The sequence below is a fragment of the Aethina tumida genome, chromosome 7 (genome assembly GCF_024364675.1).
Source record: "Aethina tumida isolate Nest 87 chromosome 7, icAetTumi1.1, whole genome shotgun sequence".
Lineage (NCBI taxonomy): Eukaryota > Metazoa > Arthropoda > Insecta > Coleoptera > Nitidulidae > Aethina > Aethina tumida.
The window spans coordinates 12,243,168-12,254,962 of record NC_065441.1 but is presented as its reverse complement, the minus strand read 5'-3'; the positions used below and the strand labels follow the sequence as shown (position 1 = coordinate 12,254,962).

At 26.6% G+C, this 11,795-nt stretch overlaps 1 protein-coding gene across 5 annotated transcripts in view; it reads right to left on the bottom strand.

The window, feature by feature from the left end:
* Positions 1-11,795, bottom strand: part of LOC109595049 (interference hedgehog-like) — a 31,888-nt gene that overhangs the window by 19,234 nt on the left and 859 nt on the right. The gene's annotated exons all lie outside the window — the stretch shown is intronic.

The window sequence follows — 11,795 nt, the reverse complement described above, 5'->3', positions numbered from 1 at the left end:
TACATATTTCTTCATAGTTTCAATATACTTTATACACACACTGAAAGTGTGAGAATGTACAATTCGGGTTAAATTTTTAATCAAACATTATTTTAAATTAGACAAACAACAAATATTAATTTTAGAGAATTTTAAAAATTTATGGCTAAGTTTTTATGCAAAAAAATAATTAGTTAATTGTATTTAAAATTAGTTAAAACTCAGCAAGTCATTTTATGAATAAATTGAAAAGTTAATGCAAACATTGTTAAATATTACCAGGAAAAATATTAATTTATTCAAAAATGCATATTTTGGTTAATATTTTTCCATTACTTAATGAGACTGAAGATGACACTGATCATCTTAATTATTAAGATATTAATTTTAATAATTTGTGTATGTGAGAACATTCAATACCTTATTTATTAATAAATTTTTATGTAAAAATTAATTTTGTCTTTAATTTTTTAAATAAAAAAATATTATTATTACTCAAAAAATATATTTTTATTGAATTGTTACGATAGATAAAATATGAGTAATCATTTTTGTGATTTTTTAAAATTCACTCACTTAATTTAGTTTTATGCAAAAATTTATTAACATACACATTAAACAAAAAAATAATAAATTTTAAGAGAATAATGATTGTCACGAATAATTAAATATGTATTCAGCTTATAATTATATAAAATCCTGCAGCAGATGATTTTAAGTATAAATTGAAATGTTAACTTCAAACATTTGGAATATTACCAACATTTAATTAATTCAGTGACTACCAAGAATGTCAATCTATTTCAACCTGAACATTATAAATATAATCAGACATCATATTTTCCATTTTTTCCATAAACAAGACCAAATAATCTCACTAGTTAATAAAAACGAGACACTCAGGATAATTTAACTAGTTGTTGGCCTATTAAGTCTCATATTTTCAAAAAACCATCACGATTTTACAGCCTTTTCCGTTACATATTGGCTGAAAAACTGGTCGTAGTTTTTCACAGCCTATACATACAATTTTATGGTATACCAACAATGAACCAATTTGACGTGCTGCATGATTGAGAACTGGTCTGTTTATGAGTGCTATTACTTTACAGGGTGAGTTTTTAAGTTGTTTTCAATTGATAAATTGGCATATTATTTGTAATTAGGAAATGTAAGTAAGTAAATCTCATTCAACAGTTTAATTACCCGCCCAGCTATGAGATAAAACTGTTTGTGAATGGAGAAGTGAAGAAAGTCACCCTGTATAATCGCAAGTACCCGGAGCACCATAGTGTACAGGAGGCGCGGCACTCCGGCGTGGATTTCATCTCGAAGTTGGCTCGTGAAGGAGCAGCAATATAAAAGTGAGAATTCCATCGGCGCCACTTCATCGAGATACCAGTCGGACTTAAAAGTTTATAGCATCGGGTTCCCAAGTACCGGCACCGAAGGTATGTTCACAGAGATAAACATTCCAACGGACAATACACCCTGGACGCTCGTTAGCGTGCTAATAAAATATAATACAGTTTTGTGATTTTCACACGTAACCGTCGGTGATTGGTTCTTTCATCGTTGGACCATTGAAGTGAAAACTGCTATTTTCATCCAGGAAATTACATTCCTTTATTTATATTTCATGAATGGAGGAATTGAAAGGTGCACGGTGCTTTTTATCCTCAAGTTTTATTGAATTATTTATGTTACAGAAGCGTCAGCTTTTATATTACAGCTAAACAAGTAAATATTTATTTAACTTTAAAGGTGGTTTTAAGAATTGAAAAAATTAATTGTCTTGTCAGAGTCGTTAACATTAAATTTCTATAACTTTTTATTATAATATTACTAAAATCGAAGCATTTATATAAAAATATTGTATTTTAATGTTTAATTCATCATTCTCAAAATTGAACCAAATGGTAAAAATAAATGAGTTTTTTAAATATTTTTTTGTAATTGAAAAATTAAAATAGATGTATAAATTACAATATACAATGGAAGTCAAGTTATTTATGAGTTATTTATATTTTATGAATGGAGGAATTGAAAGGTTCACAGAGTCTTTTATAGTCAAGTTTAATTATTTACTTTACAGAGCTTCAACTTTTGAATTATAAAGATTGCTAAATAAGTAAATATTTATTTAACGCTAATGAAAACTCCTTTTAAAAATATTTTCCATCATTAATTAAACAAAAAAATTATGATGGCCAAAATAACATTAAATTTGTTATAATAGTAAAAAACGCAGTATTTATGTTAAATATATTTATTTAAAATTTTATTCAAAAAATATAAACTGTATCATAATCAAAAATTGATGATGATGATCAAAATGAGGTTAATCCATTTTCCTTTGATTGATGATAATGTTTTCCAGAAAAAACATTTTTAATTTAGTATAAAATGGTACTTTTATTTTTATTATATTGTTGGTGGAAAATAAACTTAATAAATATCCAATTTTATGAAAAAGTAAAGAAGCAAAAAATATTAATACAATCCTTTTCAAATCATGTTATTTGTGAAATTACTATTCAAAGTTTTTGTTCTTTTAAATTCTATAATTACGCAAATTATTATTGTCTACTTTCTAAAAACTCATTCACGAAAGTATTTGCCCTAAAGAAATATATATTTTTGCATATAACTTTAATTAAAGACATGTTTAAATAAACTCATAAAAAACATTTTAAATACTTTAAACACAATTTCTTAATTTGTAATATTAAATTTAATAATAGTGGTTTAATTAATAATAAATTATTATCAAATTTGATTTTTTTACATAATTAAAAGTTATAAAAATTAAATTTAGACATTACATTGTTTTAATCTTAAACAAGTTAACAAATAATCGTTTGAGAATTTGTTTTGAATGTTGGAGATATGTATTTTCATCTTTTAAATTAATATTATTAAAGTTATTAAACCTATGATACATAATAAAGAATCCCAATATGTTTGCGAAAGATTGATAGGATTCAAAATTATATCTAAAAAATTTGTTAATTAGACACAATGCAAATTTTTGAATATTTACTTATATCATATGCTTATAGCTCATTGTGATCCTTCCTGATGTTATTACTTATTAAAATCACTTAAAATTTATCCAAGGATGTCTTTAAGCATAATCACTGTACAACTTGTTGTTAATAAATATTTAGTTATTTCAAAAACTTACTACAATTATATTAGAGTATTATTGGTTGATTTGTTTGGTATATTATCAATACAATTCTTTCAGTCGGATGGTTATTGGCTGCATATTAATTGAAATATTTATTACAAATATAGATGCGTATCTGGTGCATAAACAGCCTATTTATATGTCGCATGCTTCATTTACTTTATGTCATTTAGACCGTCGGCATAAATTATGTGCATGTGGTGGACTGAATTATTAACCCGGAAATATCCGATTCATAGAAAGATTTACTTTTTTTGGTCGGAAATCAGAGCTGAGCCATAATATCACATAGTTCATGAAACGATTAAGTAGATTTTTGAAAGAATTCAATGAATCAACAACGAATTGGGATCCTCGCTTGAGGAAGCCATCGGCAAAATTCCATCGTAATGCACATAATTCCGTACCTCCGAGAAACGCCGACACAAAAGGCAACCATGAAAAATGCACCTGTTTACAAAACTTCAATTTTACAGACGGCGGAACATTTAAATAATTTACCTGACTGTTGCACTTAAAGTATTAACTGAAAGCGGACGTGAGCCGTTTTGTATTGTAACCGTTTTCCCAGAAATGTTTTTTAGAAATGTGGGTTTTATTGTGCTACGTATGTGTTAATTCCTATTTTTGAATGTGGCTCGGACGAAAGGTGTTTCCTGTATACTGTAAATAAAAGAAGAGGAATAATACTGGAAATGTGTTTGGTAGTTGGCGAGAATAATGCATTTCTTGAGCGTGTCTATGGAATTGTAAAACATTATCCAACATCCAAGGCGTGAGTGGCACACGATTTGCCATTTACATAGCTTTTGAACAAAATTATTAATCTTTAAAAACATTTACAACTGGATTTGTTGATACATTAGTGGTGATATCACATAACTACCGGATCATGGTTAATGTATGGAGGGATTTAACTAAAGTTGCCTTAGTCAAAAATTGAAAAGTGGTTCAAATCATCAATTTTACAATTTTAGCTTATTTTAATTAAACCAACATTATTGAGTAATAGGAGGTTTAAACTTAAGAAATTTCATTTTCATTTCATTCGTTTTTATTGTAAATAAAAGGGACTCCTCATATGATACTCGAAGTACTTTAAAAATGTTTTATTCCTTTTGGTACATCAAGGTATTTAAACTTTCATTATTAAACATTTAAATATTTTCTTTTATAGACTATCCTAAATGGAGTTAACTTGGATAGACTCGCTGAAGATTCCAATAGTAGTAAGCCATCATGATATTGATATTTTCTCCCTATTGTCAGCTAGGTTTTCTGGAAAAGGATGTTCAAACCGATAAGTTTGAAAACATACTTTAACTGTTCTCTGCCTTGATTTCCAAGAAAAATTTATACAACTTGAACAAATCATGCCAAATGTTAGATTCGATCTAATTCTTTGATAAGCTGCCTTATTCGAGGACTATCAAATATGCCGACTTCTAGTTTTTTCATATTAATCCCAGGAAATGTACATATCAAATAACCAAAACATTACAAAACAGTCGATTTAATATGAAAGGGTGGAACAGATTTCTTCTTTCAGAACCAACGTTTTATTTTCATAAAACATGACATTTATATTCACCAAACTCACGTTTTTGGTACATCGAAAATATTCGATTTGTTCTTTCAATAATAAGTCGACTTGTTTATCAAAAATTTGCAAGGATAAAATAAATTAATATTAATAATTTATACTCCTTATTCTGTTATTTCTGTAATTGTACTCGAGTTATTTACTGCTTAATATTTTACCACTATACTTAATATCGTTTCACGTTGTAGTATATAATTTGCTTTGAAACCAAACATTTTAAACAGATTCAGTCACATCAAAGGAACCGCTTTTAAATTGTTGACTATCAAACTGATTTATAAATATTTACGCGAAAGTGGCAAATAAAATGTACGGGTTTCCAAAAAATAAAATAAACGGAAACTTAACTTTCAAAAAAAAAAATAATATGGCATCGCCGTTGGAACAGTTAGGCCGATATGACAGTACGTTACTTGTGGAGAGCAAAAGAAGTCTGGCTCTGTAATTAAGTTACAAAACCGGCCCACAAATGCAGAAGAAGGCCTTATAAAGACAATAATCGCCGTTGTTACATCCGATATACGTATAAATTGTGAACAGCTACGGCGTAGGCGATTACCTGTAGGCAGAGTGGCACAGGCATAATAGGTGTGCAATGCCCTCGATATTTATTATATTTCGATAAGATTGCTATCATATTTTAGCCCCGATGTATGTGATAAACCGTGCATAATCGTGAATGTGTTTCCTTCATTGCTAATTTTCATGTTCGCTTCGAAGGGGACGTTGACGGGCTATTTACCAATCGATGTCTGTTTCTTCCAAAGGAAAAATCGTCTATTTTTACTTCACCAAACATCTGAGTTACCAAATAAGTGCAGCAACTATAAAACTAGCACAAAGAAGAACTAGCCATAAAACGAACCAATAAAATCTTAAAATAACTCAATAACATGGCGAAAAGGTTATTTGGTCAGTTCTTGTAGTTGACTCAGCTAAATTGAACTAGATCTTGAAATTAAGGAACGTGCGCTATATAAAGTCTAATTGCGATCAACTCGATACGGATGTAATTAATCGCTTAACAGTGTATAATTAAATTGTCAATCATACGTAGTTTATGCGATTAATGAGTTTGAACAACGACTTAACAACTTCTAAATAAGATAAGAAATGTGTTGATTAGGTAAATGGGAGTTTGGGAAAGTGAAGGATTCAACAATTAAGAAGCGGAGTAGATTTTTTAAATGTTTCAAATATGTTAATTCGTGTAGTTTTGGAGTGAAACGTTGGATAATGTTTAATGGGTACAGTTTTACTATAATTAATTGTTAATTAAGCCCATTACGAAGCACAGAATAAATATAAACCAAGTTTTATCTTAATAAGTTATTGATTCGAATTTTAAATCGAGTTAACTGTTTTCACACACAGCACACAGAAACCAATAAAAATATATAACTATAGTTACAATACAAATCAAAATTTAATAGCCAATTTTAATCAATGTATATTTCTTATATAAACTGATTTCTTTTGGCGATTTTATATCCAACAAACAAAATAAAATCCAATTATGCAAAAATGTGGGCGCTCATTAAAACTGATGTTTCTGTAAAACTTGTAAATTGACTTGTTGCTAATTAATTTAATGTTGATAATTAATTATAGCAAATAAATTAGGCTCGTAAAATTTACTGATAAAGGTATAATCATGAATAAACTAAAATTAATCAATTTTATATTATTTATTGAATAATATTAAACATAACACTATTTGAAAAATAATTTAACTTAAACTGCTTTTTGACAATTTAAATTTTAAGTAAATTTTACAATAATCTTAAAAAACTATAAATAAAAAAACTAGAAATGAAAATTAATTATTTAATGAGGTTGACACACTAAAATTTTTAATTCTAAAATAATTATATTTTTTTCTCAAAAATTTAATAATAAAACTAACATAAATTAATTTGGAACCAGTTTGGAATTTTTATACATTGTAATTGTAAGAAGTAAATACTATTAACTGGAAATAAAAATTATTTTTAAACAGTGATTTTTATAACAAAGTATTAATAGATTTATGCAGGAATGTTGTATATGAATATTAATTATTTGATAAGGATTAGTAACATACATTTATTAAAATAAACGTTCGTTGTAAATAGATTTATATGAAAATATTCTAATTAATCAATTCTAGATTATTAAAAAAATCAAATTAAATATTTTTTTAAAGAAATATTAAAAACTACTTTTAAATATCAAAAAGATGTTTTTATACTAAAAATTTTTATGAATTTAAAACTGAAATTAAAAATTATGTGAAAATTATTCATGAATGTTGAAATGAATAATAATTATTTTAAAAAATGTTCAATTACAAGTAATAAACATCTTTATGGGAAATTTTAAAGCAAGATCATGTAAGTATTATAACCTAAAGTTGTTTAACTACCAATTTGCTAGTCTATTTTAAAACTTGTTTGAAGTTTTGTTTGCATTGACAATTCTCATTTTAACTTGTATTTATGTTGCTTATTAAACCTAATGAATATTCTTTCGTGGGAAATACTTTTTTCAAGTTTCTGGGAACTGAGTATTTCTCCAAATTAAATAAAAACCTTAACGAAGTTTGACAAAAAAAAATTTTGTTGTCAATCCAAATTTTCCACTTCAATTGAATAATGTTTTCTAATCAACTAGAGTAAATATGTAACAACTTCAAGACTACTGACAATAGATAAGTAGTACACACTCGACAAAGATTTTCATTCATCACAGTAGATCAATAAAGCACTTACAATTATTTTTGTCATACATTAACAGCACTTTTAAGTTTAAAATCTAAAAGTAGCCACCAAGGAAGAAGCATGCATCTCAAACGAAGGTAATCTATTAATAAATCATAGATAGGCTGCGTGCATCGACAATAAATAATTTCGCTTATGAATAACGTAACTTGCTGTCCAAATCAGATATTTTTCGGCGTAAAACATTCCATGGATTCCGCTCTAAAAAGGTGCCCCAGTCGAAATATATCTGATATCCCACATGGATACGTTTATGTAGATCTGTAGGTATCTTGTACCACTTACGTGTAGAACAGGTTTCCTCACCGTTTGCCTGATGAACCTGAGACTAGTGACTAATATTAAAAATAATGTAATTTATGCTCCACGTGAATAAAAAACATGAACGTATTAGATGATGCTGTGTGTTTTTAAATTTATGACATGATGTTATAGTCGGTAAACTATTGACTCGAGGAATTTTATTCCTAAAAGCTTTTGTCTGAAGTTAATCCTTCATTTTAAATTTATAAATTGTATAAATAAATCATTGTGTATTATTCAAATAAAATATATTTTATGTTTAATATACCTTGTGATTAAGTATATTTTGAAAAAAAAACATGATAATATTTACGTGTTCTTAATTTAATAATTGTTACAACTTAAACAAAATACAAAATTATTTATTTTGCTTATAAATATTGATTAATATTTGTCACATAAATTTATATAAAGAATATAAATTTCAATAATTGTGATCTCGACACAGGTTCTTGTGTTTTAAAGTAAATAATGTGGTGTTCGTTAATGGTTACAGAATCTTGGCGCCGCCCGTGAATATTTTAGCATAATGTCAACAAATTCTTTTCACACAAACGCGCCGAAAAGTATTACGAATGTCAAATGATCGACGGCACATTTTTTATTTATTCAAAACCGCCGACAGGAATTGCTTTTGGTTGTTAAATGTCGTATGGAAATTGAGCGTGGGACGCGACTCTCTTTTCGAATTTAACACACATGCCGAATAAAATTTATTGTATAAACAGAAAATTTTTTATCTAGTGACTATTTGTTGAGAAATCTCACATACGAATTTTATGATGAAATAAAACTATTGTATTTCCTTGGAAAGTTATTAAGGATGTTTTATTGTTATGGGAATAAAAATCCTAAAATGGGAAAGGGTGTTACAAAATACGTACTCAAAACATGAAAGCATCTGCAGTTAAAAATTATATTCATTTAAATATCATTAAATTTATTTAATAAAATAATTGTATGAAAGTCATATTTTAAATGGTGTATTTAAATTTATAAAATAATTTCGACTTTATTGCAAATAGAAAATTATTTGTTTTTAAAAAATATATTTATGCAAACAACATTAGCAATTTCATAAAATTTTATAGTGTGCAACGAAAATTAACAAGAAGAGAAACTTGAATCAAATTTAAAAAATATTATAAATATATCATTTATTTTAGATTATATTTTGTTAATAACAATATAATAATAAAAATACTCACTATATTTGAAAATTTTCAATCAATCGTCAAACATTGACGATAAGATAAAAACTACAACTAAAGTATTTCAATATTTTATAAAAATATATAATAGAATAATATATTATTTGAAGACTTTTTTATGCCTTTTCCAACATTTTTTTTTATTCTACATCTAATTTAAAACAATTTTAGGTCAAAAATGTATATTCAAGTGTTATAATTTACTTCTTCACTTCTTTTTTAAAATAAGAAACGGTCGAACTTCGATAATTCAAACCATTTTGGTTTACCATAATCAAATTTAAGCTATTAACAGTTATTAAATAAAATACACACATAGAAAGTTATAAATGTGTTTTTATCATGTAAGTATGATTTAAACTACATATTACAAAAGATACTGCTAAAGTACACAACATACTTATCAAAAATAACATTTTAATACCTATAAAATATATAATATAATCAATATTTTTATTATCACAGTTTTTAAGTATATTATATAAGTATAGTATATTAAGTTTTTATTTTAAGGCAAAATTATAACTTACTTGTGTTTCAAAAAAAGTTACGATTAAATAATTCCAGAATAGTTTTGACGATATTTTTTACATAGGTTTTCTCCCATGAAGCATAGTAGCGAAAAGTAAGGGTACATTTAAACGAAAAAACCCTTAGGAAACTGTACTTCCACTTAGAATTTTGGATGTTATATTATTTGAAAGCTTTTTAATGCTTTTTCTAACAATGCTATTTTTGTTTTCTCTACATCAAATTTAAAACAATTTTTGGGTTAAAATTCTTATTTTAAAGAGAGTAATTAAATAAAAATCTAAAATTTTACGATTATTTTGTAAATTTTGTGTTTTATAAGCACCATTCTCGAGTTCTGCACACGAACAATATTTTAAAATATAATATACAACTAGAAAAATCTTAAAATCAAATTTCCAGAAGCCATGATAAAAAACTGCGTTCTAATTTTAGATTATATTTAGATGTTCTTGAATTATTGAATTATTATCGAACTAAAAATATATTTTATTTTTAAAAAATTATAACATCATTTACATCATATTTAATTTAAAAATAAATCACAAATGCAAATTGCACTCTTCTTTCAAAGATAAACCAACTATTTACATAATTCAAGTTCGTATAAATATTTATGTCAGATCTAGCTAGCACTTTCAATCCACCTACGATTTTATGCAAACCTAACTGTTTCTCGATCAAATAATTTGATTTTCCGTTCGAACAGAAATATTTATCCGCATAATGTCGCTTGTAATCCCATTGTTCAAGAAGAATTTACTGGCACATCCACCTGAACGCTGGTCGCGAACCAATTGCAATAGATCTAGTTATCCTACGCGACTTTCTAATTCCGAGAAGGACCTTTTCCAGCCCACATGGCCATAAAAGGCCACTCGATTTTAATTTTGTTGCCGTTTCGCAAGAGAAAAATCCAATGCCGGGCCAATTTCATGAATGAAAACGACTCATTCATGTATACGAGAATGTTTATGTAGTATGGGAGTAAATGAGTGTGTTCAAGTGAGACTTTCTTTTTATGAATGAACAAATGTAAAAATTTCACTCGCCCATTTTATGCTCTCGTATCGTTCAGCATCTCGGACATAAAACGTACCATATTTTCAGTTTTAGAGATGAATTTACACAGATAATCTTGTAAATCTCTTCGAATGTTTAAAAATAACGTTATCAAACCGAAACCGCAACTAGTTATTCTTGACAGAAATCGGGATTATCTGGAATAGTTGTCACGGGTTTTTCGATTTCGAAAATGCAAGGAAGCCGTTTCTAATTATAACTGTGGCAGTGCGAGTGATCTAGTTCTTTGCCTCTAAATTTACCGATGGCCGTTTCTAATATCTAATGACGAGTGTCGCCAGATTATCCATCACATAAATTCCAGCACATGTATTTCTAACGTCGTTAATCTTCCGCTAGGAAATACTAGTAAAATAAAACAAACATATTTTTAGATATGTGTGATGTTTTTAATAATCCGGTTAGTTTTCAAAGATTTAATAGTACAGACAGGTATGATTAATATTCAAAATCCAGAAGCTTCCTTAATCACGGTAGTATTAAAAACCATTTTGTTAAATTTAAAATATAAATGTAATTTTTTAATAATGAAATATGTATTTACATCGGTAAACCTGTAAATACATAATTATTTTAATAAATATGCTGTAAATAAATAATTATTATAATTTAATCAGCAATTAACGTCAACTAAAATATGAATAAACAATTTTTTTATATATATATTATATTTTCAGAAAAAGCTTTGATCTGGGAAGTATTTATTTAATTTTTAAAAACTTTTAAAGCTTCATAATACGCACAATAATGGTTTAAAATTATTTATATATGATATAATTCATTCTAATAAATATTGGATAATTATTAATTTAAAACATACATACATTTATCTGTATATAAGTGTAATAAAATATTTTACAAAATATAAAAAATGCCAGTAATATTAATTACGAAAAATTTTATACACTAAGATAATTACAGATTATTTTCTGATTTAGCTTAATAACCGGTTATAAGTTAATAACTAGAGATCGTTGTTTTGCATGTATTTTATTATCGCCTGTTAATTACAATTACAAAACCCAAAATTAATTTCTTGGAGGGTTTTTTTTGCGTCAGTATAGTTCATATTCTATTATTATAATTACTGAAAAGCTTATTTATTATATTACTTATACACGAATAAATAAATA